Here is a 17,392-nt window from a genome sequence, read left to right as displayed (position 1 = left end):
CTAACGCGAGCAAATGCGAGACCCGCTGCATTTCAAATGCTTGCATTGCCAGGTCCCTTGTGTCTCCTCTCTCTGCCTCCTTTAATTCCAGGTCATGAGGGATGGAACTTACAGTGAGCGTTGGAAGTCCGACAGAGCAGCGGCTGCAGCGAGACATGCACTGTGCCTTTACATCCACAGCCCTCAGGAACACCCAGCATTCACATCAGCGCAGCCATGCCTCCGAGGAGTCCGCTCAAGCTCTCGAGCACGAAGCTTGTATTCCAAAGGAACATTTTCAGACATAAGAGCAGGGATTTTATACTCATTAAGCCATTGACAACACCACACGCAATGCTGCAATAGCTTAAATATGATGTCCGCTTTTCAAAAGAAAGGGATGCTATACATATAATGGTAGAGCGCCAGAACTCCTTGGGATGTATTTTATGTTTTTAAGCTGGCAGGCTACATAGTTCACAGCAGATTATACTTTACTATTGGAACAGAACCGGAATTTCCCAGCAAGGCTGGTTTTCTTTTAATTCACCAGTATCGAGACGTCTGAGGGGGGTTGCAGTTATTTCAGTGGGGCAATCTCAGCAAAGGCTACAGCACTGGCATTGGAATGGGCATGGGTGTGGACTCTTGCACACTTCTGAGCAGGTGAAATGGCAGCATAAATGAAAGCTTTCCTCATACATAGAAGTACAGCACAGACCAGTTTTTCTTAAATGAAAATTGCTATAGTTTACAACACACGTTTCTTTGTGTAAATGAAAATGTATTTTTACTAAGACTCTTAATCAATCCAGGGTGAAAAAAGTAATGAAGAGGCGTGTGGTGTAAATTAGCTTGAGTTGTGGGTGCTGGCAGTAAGGCCAGAGGAGCGCTTGTTTTTATGGTCAGTTCCCTTGTGTCTCCTACCTCTGCCTCCTTTAATTCCACCCAGGCCAGGAAGGCTGGAGTTTACAGAGCAGAGGCTGCGGCAAGACACCTGTGACTTTACATCCACAGCTCTCCGGAAGCCACCCAGCCGCCGCAGATGATCGAACATCATTTTCAGGGAGCAGCTGTTCCTTTTGATTCACAGTCCCATAAGTATTTTAGCTGGCCAGAATTTATCAGACTATTGGAGAATGCAGACTTCATATCAACAAGTACTACTGAGATCAACTGTTCCCTGTAGAATGACCATTTTCTTTATTTTATGAGAGCGTTAGGCATATTTCCACTTCCTTTTCTAATAGTTACGCATTTTTTATAGCCTATTATACAATCTTCTTTAAATAAAACTAGAAAGGAAATTTGCTGGGTGGTAAGGAGTCTGATACTTGGAACAACTTATAAAATCTCCTCAACGCATTAAAGAAAGCTCATCCAAGCAGTACTGATTTGTTTTCAGCAGTAAACCATGGGACAGCACACTCCTGACTGAAACCGAGTGATCTCACTGTGTGTGGCACAAGCAGTTTGTTCTTCAGTGCTTATGAGGAAAGGAGGACGAAAGGCAGACTGGAGAGGATGCTATTGGGGCTCGTCTGTGAACCGCTCAGGAGTGCAGTTCTCAGTGGAGGGACATGGGAGCACGCATCAGGGTGCTTGGCAATTGTTAGACTTTTCATCCTTGGCGTGGTCTCCCTTAACTTTTTGCCTCTGTTTCCCAGGTTGTTAATGTGTGCTGGACTCCGATTTTGCTGTTTTTGTTACTCTGGGCACTTTACCACTGCTAACCAGTGCTAAAGTGCAAGTGCTCTTATACAAAATGTGTAGGTAATTGGTTCATTCATGATTGACATATTTGATTTACTAGTAAGTCCCTAGTACAGTGCACTAGAGGTGCCCAGGGCCTGTAAACCAAATGCTACTAGTGGGCCTGCAGCACTGGTTGTGCCACCCACCTAAGTAGCTCTGTAATCATGTCTCAGACCTGCCACTGCAGTGTCTGCAGTTTTTAACTGTAAATTCGACTTGGCAAGTGTACCCACTTGCCAGGCCTAAACCTTCCCTTTTCTTACATGTAAGGCACCCCTAAGGTAGGCCCTAGGTAGACCCAAGGGCAGGGTGGAGTGTATGGTCAAGGTAGGACATATAGTAATGCGTTTTATATGTCCTGACAGTGAAATATTGCTAAGCCTGCCCTTCTCATAGGTTAACATGGGGGATACCTTTCAATATGATTAAAGTGTACATTCCCTTTGAGAGCGGATAGACATGTGGGGTTTGGGGTCTCTGAGCTCACAATTTAAAAATACATCTTTTAGTAAAGTTGATTTTAAGATTGTGTGTTTGAAAATGCCCCTTTTAGAAAGTGAGCATTTTCTTGCTTAAACCATTTTTGAGACTCTGCCTATTTGAGGATTCCCAGTCTGTGTCAGTTTGACAGTTGGGCTGGTTGCACCTCTCACTAGTCAGTGACACAAAGGGAGCTGGGGTTTAGTCTGCATTTCCTGATGAGCCATCTGTGCTAGGAGGGAGGGGAGGAGTGATCACTCACACCTGAAAGGGCTGTCCCTGCCATCAAACAATGCAGTCTCCAACCCTCTGGTGTGTGTCTGGGGCCTGGCCAAGGCAGGATTTCACAAACAAGAGACTTTTCTTTGAAGTAAGCCTACTTCAAAGGGCAAAATGGGTATAAGAAGGGCCCCCAAAACCACAGACTTTAGAACACTTCTGGAAGCCAAGAGGAACCTCTGTCTGGAGAAGAGCTGAGGAAGAAGAGCTACCCTGCCTGTGACTGTGCTTTGTGGAGCTATCCTGCAGTTGCTGCTTCTGCCTGTGCTAGAGGACAAAGGACTTTGTGTTGCCTTCCTTCTTGTGAAGATCTCCAAGGACTTGATTTAGAGCTTGCTTCCTGTTGTTTGAAGTCTCAGGGACAGCAAAGACTTCTCTCTGCCAGCACCTGGAGCCTCTGGAGAAACTCCTACTCTGCCAAGCAGTGCCCATCCAGTTCCTGGGGCCCAGAGAAGAGAAGCTGGCAGCCCAAGAGTGAGAAATCCACACACGGACCGCTATGTGGGTAAAAGATCGACGCGACTCCGATCTGTGGCTGAAAAAAAAATCGATGCGCCGCCAGCTTCCCGGCTGAAAATCGACGCTCGCCGGCAACGCAAGCGGAAGACTGATGCCTGTGGTTGGAGAAACGACGCACAGCATCGCTGGCGGAGACCGGTGAGATCGCAACCCACGCTGTGTGGTTTTAGAACCATCGTGAGGCTGAATTTCTGACGCAAACACCGCTGGGCGTGTAAAATCAACACTAGGCCTACCTGGACTCGAGAGTTGTCACCAGATCGACGCATCACCTTCCTGCAGGGGGAAGAAATGACGTACGCCGACCCAGCTGAAGGAGAAAAGACACAAGGTCTCGCTCATGAGTGAAATCGACGCATCACAAGCCCTTTTTGACACACTATTTTTGACGCACCCAAGGTACATTTTCACGCTAACAGCGTTAGCGTTGTGTTTAAAACTACATGAAGATTCTTTTTGCTTTTTAATTGATAACTTGACTTGTGTATTGTGGATTTTTGTCATTTTGGTCTTGTTTTGTTTAGATAAATATTTTCTGTTTTTCTAAACCTGTGATGTGTCATTTTGTAGTGTTTTTCATTGAATTACTGTGTGTATTGGTACAAATACTTTATACCTAGCACTCTTAAATTAAGCCTGCTGCTCGTGCCAAGCTACCAAGAGGGTTGCCAGGGTTAGCTGAGGGTGATTCTCTTTTACCCTGACTAGAGTGAGGGTCTTTGCTTGGACAGGGGGTAACCTGACTGCCAACCAAAGACCCCATTTCTAAAAGCAATGGTTCATTCTACAACGCTACTAGCAGTTTACCAAATAAGAATATATGTAGTGGGATGTGCGCACCTGCATGTCACAGTGCGACAGGATGCCAGGGCTTAGAAATATCCTAACCTGCCTTTCACATGTAGAAAACTTTAATGAAGCATAATAGACCTGAACATGCAATGGGTTTAAGAACCTTCAGTTTCATTAAAGTGCTTTACACGCACCGGACACCAGGGTTACTGATTCAAAGCAGTGAGCGGCTTTAATCAGATAATCCTGCCTATCCATTTATCTACCTATCTAGCTATCCATCTGCCCATTAATGCACTCATTTGTCTTAACCCATTTTTATTTATCTACCAATGAATCCAACCAATCTCTTCAGCCTGTCTATCGCTCCCGGTGCGTTCATATATCGACCTTCCTAGCCACCCATCTATCGATCCACCTGTCTATCCACCAACTGCTCCCATTCCCATCTGTCAACGTTAACAGCCCCGAATCAATCCACCCATCCACTGTGCACACGTCCTTAACGATCTACCTTCCTAGCCATCCATCTATCTGCCCACCCCAATCCAGCATATTAATTTCTAGTTACTTATCTCTCTTGCTCTCTATTTATCGACCTTTCTGGACAAAAAATCTACCCACTCACTCCCATCCACTATTTATCTGTCTTTCGATCTACCAGCTTAGCTGTCCCATCTACCCACCCACTTACCCATGATGTCTGCCTTCCTAGCTACCTGTGTATCCTTCTATCCATCATCTAGCGACACACCTAACCCGCTGCTACTTTTGTCTATCGATCTACTGACTTACCTGCCTCATAAATCCATCTACACTCTTATTTGATAAATCTGGCAGTTCATTAATACAGGTCATTTACCAAGTTACTTTATATTAATGTCTTATAGTATAATATAACAGTACCTCATGTTTTGGTAAATGGCTGACGTTCTCCTTCCATTTTAAAGTCATATTCAAACAATACACTAGTTTCTAAGTGCTACTCAAAATTATATCATTTCATCAGTTTATTATAGGAGTAAAGATGTGTGCCTTGTGGTTATAGCAGCAGCTGCACTTCAAGGGACCTTCTTGGTGTTGTTTCAATGTCACTTCTTTGCATGTTATCAAGGCTCATGGAAAGGTGGCAGCAGGAAGAGCTCTTGACATGTCACTACATCAGAGAGACTGAGTTAGTGGAAGGTAATAAAGCAAAGACTATCTTACCTAACTGAGTAAGGTTATCGCTGGAGGCAGTCGAGGAAAAGTCCAGATGAAAAATATCATGGAGACTTGATCTTGGTGCTTTTTGAAAACTTGATGCTGAGACACCATGCAAATCAAGCAGGCAAAGAGCTGTATATTGTCAAGGAGTAAGAACTACATGTGGCCAATGGTTCTTGAGAGCGTGAACCATGAGCAAGAAGCCCTCTTCTGTTGGTAAATGGGTACAAAGGCACACAGTGTTTTATTCTATAAAAACTAGCAAATCAGGATTCAACCAGACGAGTCATGTATACTCAGAAAATACTTTTTTGAGCTATGAAGTGTGACAACTGTTAGACCTGGCATCCTTGGCGTAGGGTCCCCCTAACCTTTATCCTTTAGACCTCCTGTTTCTGCTGACTTTGCTTTTGCTGGCATAAGGATTCTGCCTACTTTACCACTGTTAACCAGTGCTAAAGTCCTTGTGCTTTCTCTAAAACATGGTAACATTTGCATATGCCCAGTTGGCATATTTAATTTACTTGTAAGTCCCTAGTAAAATGCACTATCTGTGTCCATGGCCTGTAAATTTCGTGGTGGATGTTTAGCCTGATAAAAGCAATTCATGTACTGCTTGTTTTCGTGTGCCACTGAAAAAAAAACACACAAAAACGTGCATTAGATCGTGCTTGATGGTCTCTGCTGAATTTCATGGGGGATGTTTAGCTTGATAAAAGCAATCCATGTACTTGTTTGCGTGAACCATTCCCAAAATAATAATATAATAAATAATGGAAATATTTTCATTTTTTGCTGCTGATAGAGGAAGACGGTAGATGGAAGTGCATTAGTTAAATGTAGGGCCACTGGATTTATGTGGCAGAGAGGACCAAATTATGTGGCAGGGTTGACCAATTTATGTGGCAAGAAAAGTCATGTTATGCATTTACAGCGTCAATAGTTCTATATCAAGCAAATGAGAGACCTATTGCATTGCAAATGCCTGTCTCTTTCTTGTTCTAGGTCAAAGTTTGATATGGAAAAATAATTGTTGGTTCCCAAAAATGAGTGCAGGTGGGATCTACCTGCTACAATAGGCTCAAAATAAGTACTGACTGTGCCCAGTCACCACTACCTTTTGCTGGAACTCTGGAACTTATTGCAGAGTGGATTTGGTGCAATGCACACATGGTCTGACTTAGATGACGCCAGGGAGTGAGTAATGTGTATAAATGTATGGAAAGAATTAATTGTGTACATGAGAGATCTTGCAAATACTGGTGCTACATTTTGAGGAATATAGATGTCTTTGAGAAGTATGCCAGTTAGGGAAAACATTTGGATAAAGCAATGTTATTTCACATGAAAGGGAATACTGAGTGACATTTGGGACAGTATCGAAATAGACTATAGACAGAACTTTAAATAATTGGGGTTCTATAATTCAAAACACCTGCAACAATAGAATAGAACGCATTTACAGTCAATTGTTAGAACATTTAAAGATGACAACTTTTATTGAAATTTGACGGAAGAAAAGTTGGGGCTAGGCAACCAGCAAGCTGCAATTTTGCACTAAAAGGAGTTTCAATGTGGGGACAATGTTGGCATTTCCAAGTTTAAAACATTGGTAACATGGAAGCATTAAGTCATTTCCCAGCTACAGTAATAGTTTGACCCGAACAAGCATTCATTCTAAGGGACTGGCAGTGGAGAGTTGCTTTGGCATAGGATATTAAGGAATGAATAAACATTCCAGAGTCCGGCTCACAGAAGAACAGATTGTTGATTGAATGGACAGAGACCACACAGATTCTATGGATATACAGAAAGATGGTCACACACAGAGCAGATAAACTCATAAAGCATTGTGTGCAATGGGAGGCAGACAGTCATTGTGGATGACAGTCAATGGAAAGAGACTATGAGCCCCAGAGAGACATTATCACCTAATATAGGGTAGAATTTGAAGAGAGAGTACCTCACATATCTGATCTTTAGAAAGGTCTGCATATAAAATATATTGCTGGTACAGTTCACAAATGTCTCATCTTGCCCAAGTAGAATTTGTGCAAGCAGTTCCAAGGCAAAAAGTGGGTCGCTTTCACTGATTATTAGTAGCAATTAGGAATAAAGGTAGGTAGATCTGCTTGCTGGCTTAAGTGGAAAGAGAACATACATCTTAGCATGAAGTGAAGGTTAGTATACAGCGTCACATTATCTTAGTGGATCTTATGGCATAGTTCCTTTATTATAAAGGCTTTCAGTTCTCATCTCGGCCATAACCGCAACCAAGAGGGTACTTTCCATGAGAGGTGCTGAATGGAGAAAGGGTGTACTCATTGTTTGAAACATTTTAATGGGAATGTACCTCCTGGGTAGATTGATGTCCGGAACTGGCAACATCCAATAGATGACATGGATACCATTCGATTGCTTAATTCCTTCATGGGGAATCAGGTATGTACTTATGCAGCCTAATGGTACAATGATGGATGCCCTGTCAATGGATTTTAAATGGTCTTTTATTAAAGAGCTTAGAACTATATTTAAGCGCCTCACTGGGGTCTGCCTTTGAGATAATCAGATAAGTCTTGGAAAGGCCCTTTAATAAGTTGATGAGAAAATAGGGGCTGTGAATGAGGTTTTTATTTTGACCTAGAAACTGCTTTTAAATGGATTTTGATAGAAGAGTATTGTAGACCAAAGCATGCCAAGTAGAACAGAAACAGCAGTCGACCATAGGTCCAGATCTTGTGTGGCAGACCTCAAGCAAACCCTATTCCATTTAAAGGGATAAACTCACAAATCTGAATGTGTCTTTGTTGCCTTCAAGAACGCTCTGTGGTCTTGAGTAATATCCAAGTCTCCAAAGTCCAGTTGCTTGTTGTCCAGTTTTAATTTTTGACATGCTGCTTTTTGTTGCTAAGTGTACATGCTAGATCGCTCAGTGGCCTTGGAACATGCTCCACTTGTGTCTATTTGTTCAGTGTAACAGCTGTTGCAGTTCCTCAGACAGAAGAGGTGAGTCTGTACCACTCTTCTTCCAAATACAAAATAGCAAAGTTATACTGTCTTTTGTCTTTTAATGTGTTATCCTTTTATTCTTGGCCGGAATGTCTTGAACACCAGCCCAACTGCTCTGAATTCCAAAATGTTTAGGTGGAGTTGTGACTTCTCAAATCTAATGAGCACTTACAACCATATTTTAAAAGTAAGTGCCCAGGTTTTCTAATGAGGCGTCCACTGTCAGGAACAAGTATGATTATCGTGGAAAAGGAATCTTGCCTCTGCACAGATTTTCTTCACTTTGCCACCAAATAAGATCTTTATTACTGTTAATATTTTGATCATCCTGCATTAGGGAGATACAGTTTCTTATTTTCTCAACAGAGGATGAAGGTGCAGGGGTCTGAGCTCTGAGAAAAATCAGATATTTTTGGAGATAGGAATGATTTGGTTGTGTTCAAATTGAGATCTTGAATTCTTTAACAGGCACTGATGCGGCTGCTATACTTCTTTGGTGCTCTAACAGCCATCAGTCAAGGAAGAAATAGATGTGGACCTGAACATCAAAGATGAGCTACAACGGGGGTCAAACATTTTGTGAAAATCTATGGCATACATTTTAAGCCTAACAGAAGCACCATAAAATGGTAGTGTTGATTGTTGACTGTGGGGGCGTGGAATACCCCAAACGTTTAGACACCCCAACATTTGTGTCTGCAGAGAATATCCCGAAATTTTAAACATCCAACATTTTTTTGCAACCAGAATGCCCACATTAACTGGATCAGACTGTGTCAAACCTCAATTTCACGAGGCAATGTTACCCTGCACTAAGGTACGTCCCAATGCATCAACATCAGAAATAAAATGTATTAAGTAAATTGTCCCGCTCAATAACTGATTTTTAGATCAATTAAAATTTGAAATCAGGAAAATATCAGGCAGCGTACCTAGTAGAAGAGGAACATCTTCTGGCTCACACCTAAGCCCTATCCTACTACATGAATAATTATTCAGCGCCTTCTATGCTAATGTTGTCCAGAGATGTTCGAACAGCTGGAAGCATTAAAGTGTTATTTGAATGACTAGGGCACCGTAAACGAGCGGAAGGAACTTGGAATGAAAGCTGCAGGTTGTGACTGAGTTGGGGAAAAGTTAATTGAGAGAAAAATAAACAAAGATAGTGGACATTAACTAGTACATCTCAGCTTGACTGCGTACTGCATAATTTGCGGGGAGAAACCTGGACAAGGGGAAAGGAGCATAACAGGGTGACTTCCTTCTTGGAAAATATGTCGTCTAGGCCCAAATTTAGGCGCAGTTAATACATATTAGAAAACCACATTTCTCACATCAGAGAATTATTTAAAAAAAACAAAAGCACTATATCAGTACACACGTGTACTCAAGTAAGAAAATACATTCTGCACTTTGTTAATGTTGAACAAAAATATAAACATTTCGTACTCACTGTGTTTGGGTGGATAAGAATAGGGGAATAAGGGTTGCGGAGTTCTATGGATACCAAATAATAACCATTGGACAGGACGGGAAAATGTCTTACATCATGAACATTCTGAAGCTTTCGTTTCGTAAGTAATTGTTCAGGATTGGAGGTCTAAAATTGGTCTCCATTCACCGGACTACTTTCGGACAAGAAAAAGCTGAGAATGAAATCAGTCGCCCTTCTAGTGACTTTTCTGACAAATCTTTTCAGACTTCCTGTTGCAGCTGAAACAGGTGCTAGTTATTATCCCTTTTGACGGCTTTCGTCATGGGCTCCACGTAAAACTTAAGGAGGTGCCCAGATTGTATTATTTCCATACTGTATTTATGCACCGTTATCTGAGACCATATCAGTAAATGATGACTCACTACCCCTGCCTATGGGGCACTCAAAGAATCATGGTCTTGTTGACTGATCATCTCCTCTTAGAAGCGTTCCTTCTCTTCTAGGTAGACGGTTTGCTCAGTCTGTTGCTGGTGTTTTGGGATGGCGAGGAACCAAATCCACCACATTCTCTGTAGGGACAAACATTCTCGTAAGAACTGACACCACTAGAGCCATAAGATTGTCTCCTGCATGTGAAATACGATTTCTTAATATTGGTAAATGTTAATTCTGCTTGTGGAAGACATCAAAACAAGGCAAAGCAGTGCTTCCTCCTGCTAAAGGAATTAAAAAAAATTCCAGTAAGGAGTATTGTGCCGAAAAAGAAAAAAAAAAAAACGTTTAATTAGTCAAAACAATTTGTTTTGGGCAGAGCTCTCGAGGATTCCTTCTCACATGACACGACACAGAAAAGCTAAAACCTAGAAACCTTTGTCAAAGTGGAGCTAAGAGCCTCTCCACCTCCTTGGCTATAGTTTGACAGGCTACCCTATGTGCTACTGTTTAAGTCTTAAAATGAATGTTAACAGGGAGGAGCGATCAGAGCAACCAAGATGGTCGTCACATTTTTAGTGTGTCCCTGACCCACGCCTAGTCATCCTGCACAATCCTGTTTTTGTTGGCATGTAAAGGCTCGATCAATTCAATACTCTGACATTGCACCTGAAGGGGAAGCCGAGCTGTAATTTTGGCCAATATTTCTCGCTTTTAAAGTGAGGCAGCTTGAGGAAGTGCAGGCCACACAGGCTGAGGTACGAGGACTGGGGCGGCCTGCGAGGCAAGTCTCCAACTCTGAAACCATGAGCCTGAGGCGCTGATGGAAAGAACCCTCTCACCAGGGGCGGCTCCTCTATTAGGGTGGAAGAGCATCACTCCCCCCGCCAGCAGAGGCAGCTGCAAAACTTTTAAAAGAAAAGGATAATAAACGTTATTATCCTTTTTTTTTTTTAAAGGGGCGTGGCCACAGCACTCCCCGAAGATGCTTTGAGCTGCGTCACGATTGGCTGCAGAGCAGGCTGGGAACGACGGAAGAGAGGAGCAGCGCTGAGCGAGGTAAGTGTTGTTTTTTTTTAAATTACATTTATTTTAATGTTTATTACCTCCCCATCCCCTGTGCACCACCCTACCCCTTCCACGCCCCGCGAGCCACTCCTGCCTCTCACCCTTTTTATCATTTGGCCAGTGTAAGGCTTTCTAAGTCATGGTAGCAGAATGGTGAAAGGCAGTGCTCCCCTAGTGGTAAGAAGGGTCAACAGCGGGTGAAGTGATGCGGGATTGGCCTTCGTTAGGAAGCCCCTTTCTCCCAAAGTAAATAGAGTCCTCCAAAGCAGGGTGCTCATGTAGGAGTGGCAGACAGCTGATAGTGAGGTACCTCTACAAAACAGACAGCATATGCTTAATGGACCTCCTCAAGGCGTGGGGGCCAGCTGCCTGTGCTCCCCCCCCCCCTCTCCTTTGCTGCACATCGAGTGACTGTCAAGCAAAGGGGATGAACAGGCCCACCATCTTCTGGAAAAGCAGTCTCCAGCAACCTATGTTGCCTTTAGGCAGCATACAGCCATGGAGCATTGCTTCTTCCTGCACCCAAACATTTTATGGGTGAAAATGGGCTAGGCCCAAATAAAGCAGGGATGATGCTGTAACACATCAATATTGTATACAGAAAAAATGAGGCCTTGGGCAAAGCCTTCTCTTTTCTGTATAGAGACTCTCTCTGGGAGCGCTCACTCTGCATCCAGGACCGAAAGAGATTATAAAAGGATATTTCGCGAACAACAGAAGAATGTTTAAAACAAGCATTGCAAAGAACTATTGGCTTTGCCAATGTGTTTTGGTCATGTTGGACACCAGCATTTCTGTTGTCCAACATGGCTAAAAATGAGTGGTGCTGAGGAGACTGGTGTGGAGTGTCGTAGAGTGGAATGGCGAAGAGTGGAGTAGAGTGCTGTGGAGTGGCAGAGATTGTTGTGTACTGGAGTGGCATAGTGTGGAGTCAGGTAAAGTGGCATACACTGGAGTGGGATAGAATGGAGTGCAATAGTGTATAGTGTTGCAGAGTATAGTGGCCTAGAGTGCATTGGCATTGAAAGCAGTATGGTAGAGTGCAGTGGCATAGATTAGAGTAGTGCATAGTAGAGTGCAGTGACGCAGAGTGTAAGAATGGTGCAGAGTGGAGTGGCATACAGCTGAGTGATGCAGAAGGCAGTGGTGTAGAGCAGAGAGGCATTGAGTGCAGAGGCAGAGTCCATTGGCGCAGCATGGAGTACTGCACAGTAAAGAGGCATACAGTTCAGTGGCGTAGAATGTCAGAGTGCAGTGGTGTAGAGTGGCTTTGAGATCAGTGGCAGAGTACAGTGATGCAGAGTGGAGTGCAGTGGCATAGAGTGCTGTTATGTAGAGTGCAGTGGTTAAGAGTAGAGTGGCATAGAGTGCAGTGGCATAGAGTTAAGTGGCGCAGAGTGGCAAGAGTGCACTGGAGTAGATTGTTTCAGAGTAGAGTGAAGTGGCGTAGAGTGGAGTGATGAAGGGTAGAGTTTAGTTGCGTAGAGTGGCAAAGTGTGATGGCATAAAGTGGTGTAGAGTACAGTGGCATAAAGTGCAGTGTTGCAGAGTAAATTAGAGTGGTGCAAAGTGATTTGGCAAGATTGCAAAGGCAGAGTTAAATGTTACAGAGTAAAGTGCATTGTTGTACAGTGTATTGGCATAAAGTGCAGCGATGTAGAGTACAGTGTTGCAGAGTGGTGTAAAGTACAGTGGGTAAAGTGGAGTTGCTGAGAGTAGGTTGGTGGGGCCTAGACTAGAGTGGTGTTGAGTGCAGTGGCGTAGAGTACAATGGCATATAGCAGAGTGGTACACAGAATAGAGGCATTGCGTGAAGTGGCGTAAAATGAAGTGGTGTGCAGTGGAGTGGTGCAGAGTGCAGTGACATGGAGTGGTGTAGAGTAGAGTTGGTGTAGAGTTGGTTTAGAGAAGAGTCGTGCAAAGTAGAGTGGAGTGGCATAGAGTGGAGTATTAATGGTGTGGGAGCACACTGCCATTACAGACAACACATTTTCAACTGAAATGACCATTATATTTGCACAGACAAACAGTTTTACTAACAAAACTATACACCGCACAGATGATAATGTGTGGAAACTGCATCACCTATTGTAATGATTTGTTTTGATCATTTTAAAGTGTTTGTTTCCAACACACCTCAGAAATAACAAAAATGTGCTTAATTTGTATTCCTAATTCTGATATCGTCTGAAATAGTTACACAGTTCACTTAAATGTTGTTGTGTGCTACAAAAAACTTCTTTCCTACCCCCAGTATTCAGCAAGATTGTCACACAAATCACTTTGTAGTCAGAGAAAGAACAGTAAATAAGCACCCTCGGAAGACAGTGCCTGACATTTGACCTTGGTCTTTGAATGCACAGCAAATGTGATGATAAGAACAAGATTTACAGGCCTGTTTACAGAAAGGAATGGAGCACTCAGGAGAATACATTAAATAAGGTTTGGCCAAGGGGAGGTACAAACTCAAGCCGGAAAGCCTAAAACAAATAAAGCCAGCAAATGGAAAGCAATAAAATGTGAGTTACAAACCACAAACTCAATTACATGCATACCTAGGTCAGCTTTCTCAATGTCCTCAAGATGTCTTTAGCAAACCAGACAGCTGAGCTGTTTGGTAAGCTGTGACCTATAGATGTGGCAGATGTTAAAACTCCTCTCTCTTCTAGTGTGTGGGGGCTGCTGCTTACTTCAATTCAAGAATGGAGTGCATCAGGAGTCCGATCCTAGGTAGTGTGAAATAAGCACATGTGCGATTGTATTTCACATAGCAATGAAACTTTGAGCTGGATCATTTTGTTTACAGACTTGGTGCTATTTTTTGTTTTTTTTTGTTTTTACCAAACCTCTTTTTTTGATCATTATCACATAGGAGCGCACCCTCAAATATGTGAGTTCAGGAGGGCTATGGAACTAGTCTATTGGTCATCATAGAGACATACTATATATCCCACGAGCTCAATGTTTTTCTTATTAATTTATTTTTAATAAAAATGTACTCAAATACTTTACAAAGGGTTTGATTGTCTCCCCTTAATTGATATGTTAATATTTAGGTTGCTTTTAGGAATATTTTAAACAAAACGTATGAAGTTTTTTTTATTTTTATTGAATAACCCTTTTCATCTTAATGTAAAAGTTTTCCCTACACTCAGTGTCACACCTGATCAGGCCCTGCACTGTCAGCAGCAGCTAGGACTGGAACAGGACAGCCCCAGGATCGGTTAGTGCTGTCTGCCTCTATTAAGAAGGGGCCCAGGGGTGTGATCAGCTGATGCTGACAAATGTAGGGTTTTGTCTGACAACAAGACCTTGTTTCCCCCCCAAACAGTTCTAGTCTAGTCCAAGACAGCCAAGAATTCCAGATTTCTGCCCATTCCTACTTTTACCAGATATAAGTGAAGATCCAAGAAACATAAATGTGCAGCATCTAAGGCCACAAGCCAGTAGTTGAGCAGGTCTGATAAGGCAGGTCCGGCTGAACGCATCCCTGTTTTGTTTAATCCACTGCAGGGTCTTTTGTCCCTCTCCTGAGGGTCTCTCAGCTCAGGGCCCTTCATTGGCCCTTACTCCCACTGCTAACAACATTTTGCTCATGTCAGTACCTTCCCTCCACTCATCTGAGTCCATCATAATCAAGGGCTATCACAGGGGGCAGAGAGAGGATGCATGTGTGTGGTCTCAGGAAGCATTTTGTGGTAGCCCTGGATCTGGAGAGGGCAGGGAGAGGAGAGTTCTATTCTTGGAATGGTGAGTGGGATTAAGGGGAATTTTAGGCTCAGGTTGTAAGGCAAGCCTTTCATCCTTCCAAGGTCGATAAAATGAGCACCAACGAGTTGGGTGACAGTTCCTTAACCTCTTAGCTGCTGGCCCTCCCCCCCCAGTGATGAGCCCTTTTTTGGCTGTTTGGGGTAGTTCGCGCTAAGGCCTTCATAACTTTTTGTCCACATAAGCTATCCACACCAAATTTGCGTCTTTTTTTCCCAACATCCTAGGGATTCTAATGGCACCCAGAGTTTGTGGTTTCCCCTGGAGGAGACCAAGAAATTAGCCAAAATACAGTGGAAAATTTTGTTTTCTCCAAAAAAAATGGGAAAAAAGGGCTGCCGAAGAAGGCTTGTGTTTTTTTCCCTGAAAATGCCATCAACAAAGGGTTTCTGGTGCTGAAATCACCATCTTCCCACCTTTCAGGAACGGGCAGACTTGAATCAGAAAACCACATTTTTCTACACAAATTTGGCATTTTACTGGGACATACCCCATTTTTACTATTTTTGGTGCTTTCAGCCTCCTTCCAGTTAGTGACAGGAATGGGTGTGAAACCAATGCTGGATCCCGGAGAGCTAAACATTTCTGAAAACTAGACAAAATTCTGAATTCAGCAAGGGGTCATTTGTGTAGATCCTACAAGGTTTTCCTACAGAAAATAACAGCTGAAATAAAAAAAATATTGAAATTGAGCTGAAAACAACAGCCATTTTTCTTTATGTTTTACTCTGTAACTTTTTCCTGCGATGTCAGATTTCTGAAAGCAATATACCGTTTTGTGTGCTAGACTCTTCTGGTTGCGGGGATATAAAGGGCTCGTAGGTTCATCAAGAACCCTAGGTACCCAGAGCCAATAAATGAGCTGCACCCTGCAGTTGGTTTTCATTCTATACTGGGTATACAGCAATTCATTTGCTGAAATATAAAGAGTGAAAAAAAGGTATCAAGAAAACATTTGCATTTCCAAAATGGGCTCAAGATAAGGTTTTGAGGAGCAGTGATTATTTGCACATCTCTGAATTCCGGGGTGCCCATACTAGCATGTGAATTGCAGGGCATTTCTCAAATAGACGTCTTTTTTACACACTCTCTTATATTTGGAAGGAAAAAATGTAGAGACAGATAAGGGGCAATAACACTTGTTTTGCTATTCTATGTTCCCCCAAGTCTCCCAATAAAAATGATACCTCACTTGTGTGGGTAGGCCTAGCACCCGTGACAGGAAATGCCCCAAAACACAATGTGGACACATCCCAATTTTTGACAGAAAACAGAGCTGTCTTTTGCAAAGTGCCTAGCTGTGGATTTTGGCCTCTAGCTCAGCCTGCACCTAAGGAAACCTACCAACCCTGTGCATTTTATTAAACTAGAGACCTAGGGGAATCCAAGATGGGGTGACTTGTGGGGCTCTGACCAGGTTCTGTTACCCAGAATCCTTTGCAAACCTCAAAACGTGGCTAAAAAAACAAGTTTTCCTCACATTTCAGTGACAGAAAGTTCTGAAATCTGAGAGGAGCCACAAATTTCCTTCCACCCAGCGTTCCCCCAAGTCTCCAGATAAAAATGATACCTCACTTGTGTGGGTCGGCCTAGCGCCCGCAACAGGAAATGCCCCAAAACACAACGTGGACACATCCCAATTTTTGACAGAAAACAGAGCTGTTTTTTGCAAAGTGCCTACCTGTAGATTTTGGCCTCTAGCTCAGCCGGCACATAGGGAAACCTACCAAACCCGTGCATTTTTGAAAACTAGAGACCTAGGGGAATCCAAGATGTGGTGACTTGTGGGGCTCTGACCAGGTTCTGTTACCCAGAATCCTTTGCAAACCTCAAAACGTGGCTAAAAAAAACACATTTTCCTCACATTTCAGTGACAGAAAGTTCTGGAATCAGAGAGGAGCCACAAATTTCCTTCCACCCAGCGTTCCCTCAAGTCTCCCGATAAAAATGATACCTCACTTGTGTGGGTAGGCCTAGGGCCCGCGACAGGAAGTGCCCCAAAACACAACGTGGACACATCACATTTTTTCATAGAAAACAGTGCCTACCTGTGGATTTTGGCCTCTAGCTCAGCCGGCACCTGGGGAAACCTAGCAAACCAGTGCATTATTGAAAACTAGAAACCCAGGGGAATTCAAGATGGGGTGACTTGTGGGGCTCTGACCAGGTTCTGTAATCCCAGAATCCTTTGCAAACATCAAAATTTGGCCAAAAAAACACTTTTTCCTCTCATTTCGGTGACAGAAAGTTCTGGAATCTGAGAGGAGCCACAAATTTCCTTCCACCCAGCATTCCCCCAAGTCTCCCGATAAAAACGGTACCTCACTTGTGTGGGTAGGCCTGGTGCCCGCGACAGGAATAGATCACACAACTGTCAATGTTGGTCCTTACATGAGGCAGCTGTTGACCCTGGGGCGATCCATTCCTGATGCAGGCACTAGGTGTACGCACTCAAGTGTGGTAGTGTTTTTATCAGGAGAGGTGCGGAGTCACTGGGTGGTAGGAATTTTGTTCAACATTTCAGCTTTGCAGGGTATTCTGGGTAAGAAAAGTTTGGGGAATCCACACAAGTCACACCTCTGTGGACTCCCCCGAATGTCTAGCTTCCAGAAATGTTTGGGTTTAGTGTGTTTCTCTATATGGCCGCCGAACCCAGGACCAAAAACACAG

At 43.2% G+C, this 17,392-nt stretch overlaps 1 protein-coding gene across 2 annotated transcripts in view; it reads right to left on the bottom strand.

The window, feature by feature from the left end:
• The window catches only part of DMGDH (dimethylglycine dehydrogenase), a 458,426-nt gene that overhangs the window by 125,203 nt on the left and 315,831 nt on the right, over window positions 1-17,392 (bottom strand). The gene's annotated exons all lie outside the window — the stretch shown is intronic.

This window comes from Pleurodeles waltl, chromosome 1_1, assembly GCF_031143425.1.
Source record: "Pleurodeles waltl isolate 20211129_DDA chromosome 1_1, aPleWal1.hap1.20221129, whole genome shotgun sequence".
Taxonomy (NCBI): domain Eukaryota; kingdom Metazoa; phylum Chordata; class Amphibia; order Caudata; family Salamandridae; genus Pleurodeles; species Pleurodeles waltl.
This window is presented reverse-complemented; position numbering and strand designations above follow the sequence as displayed.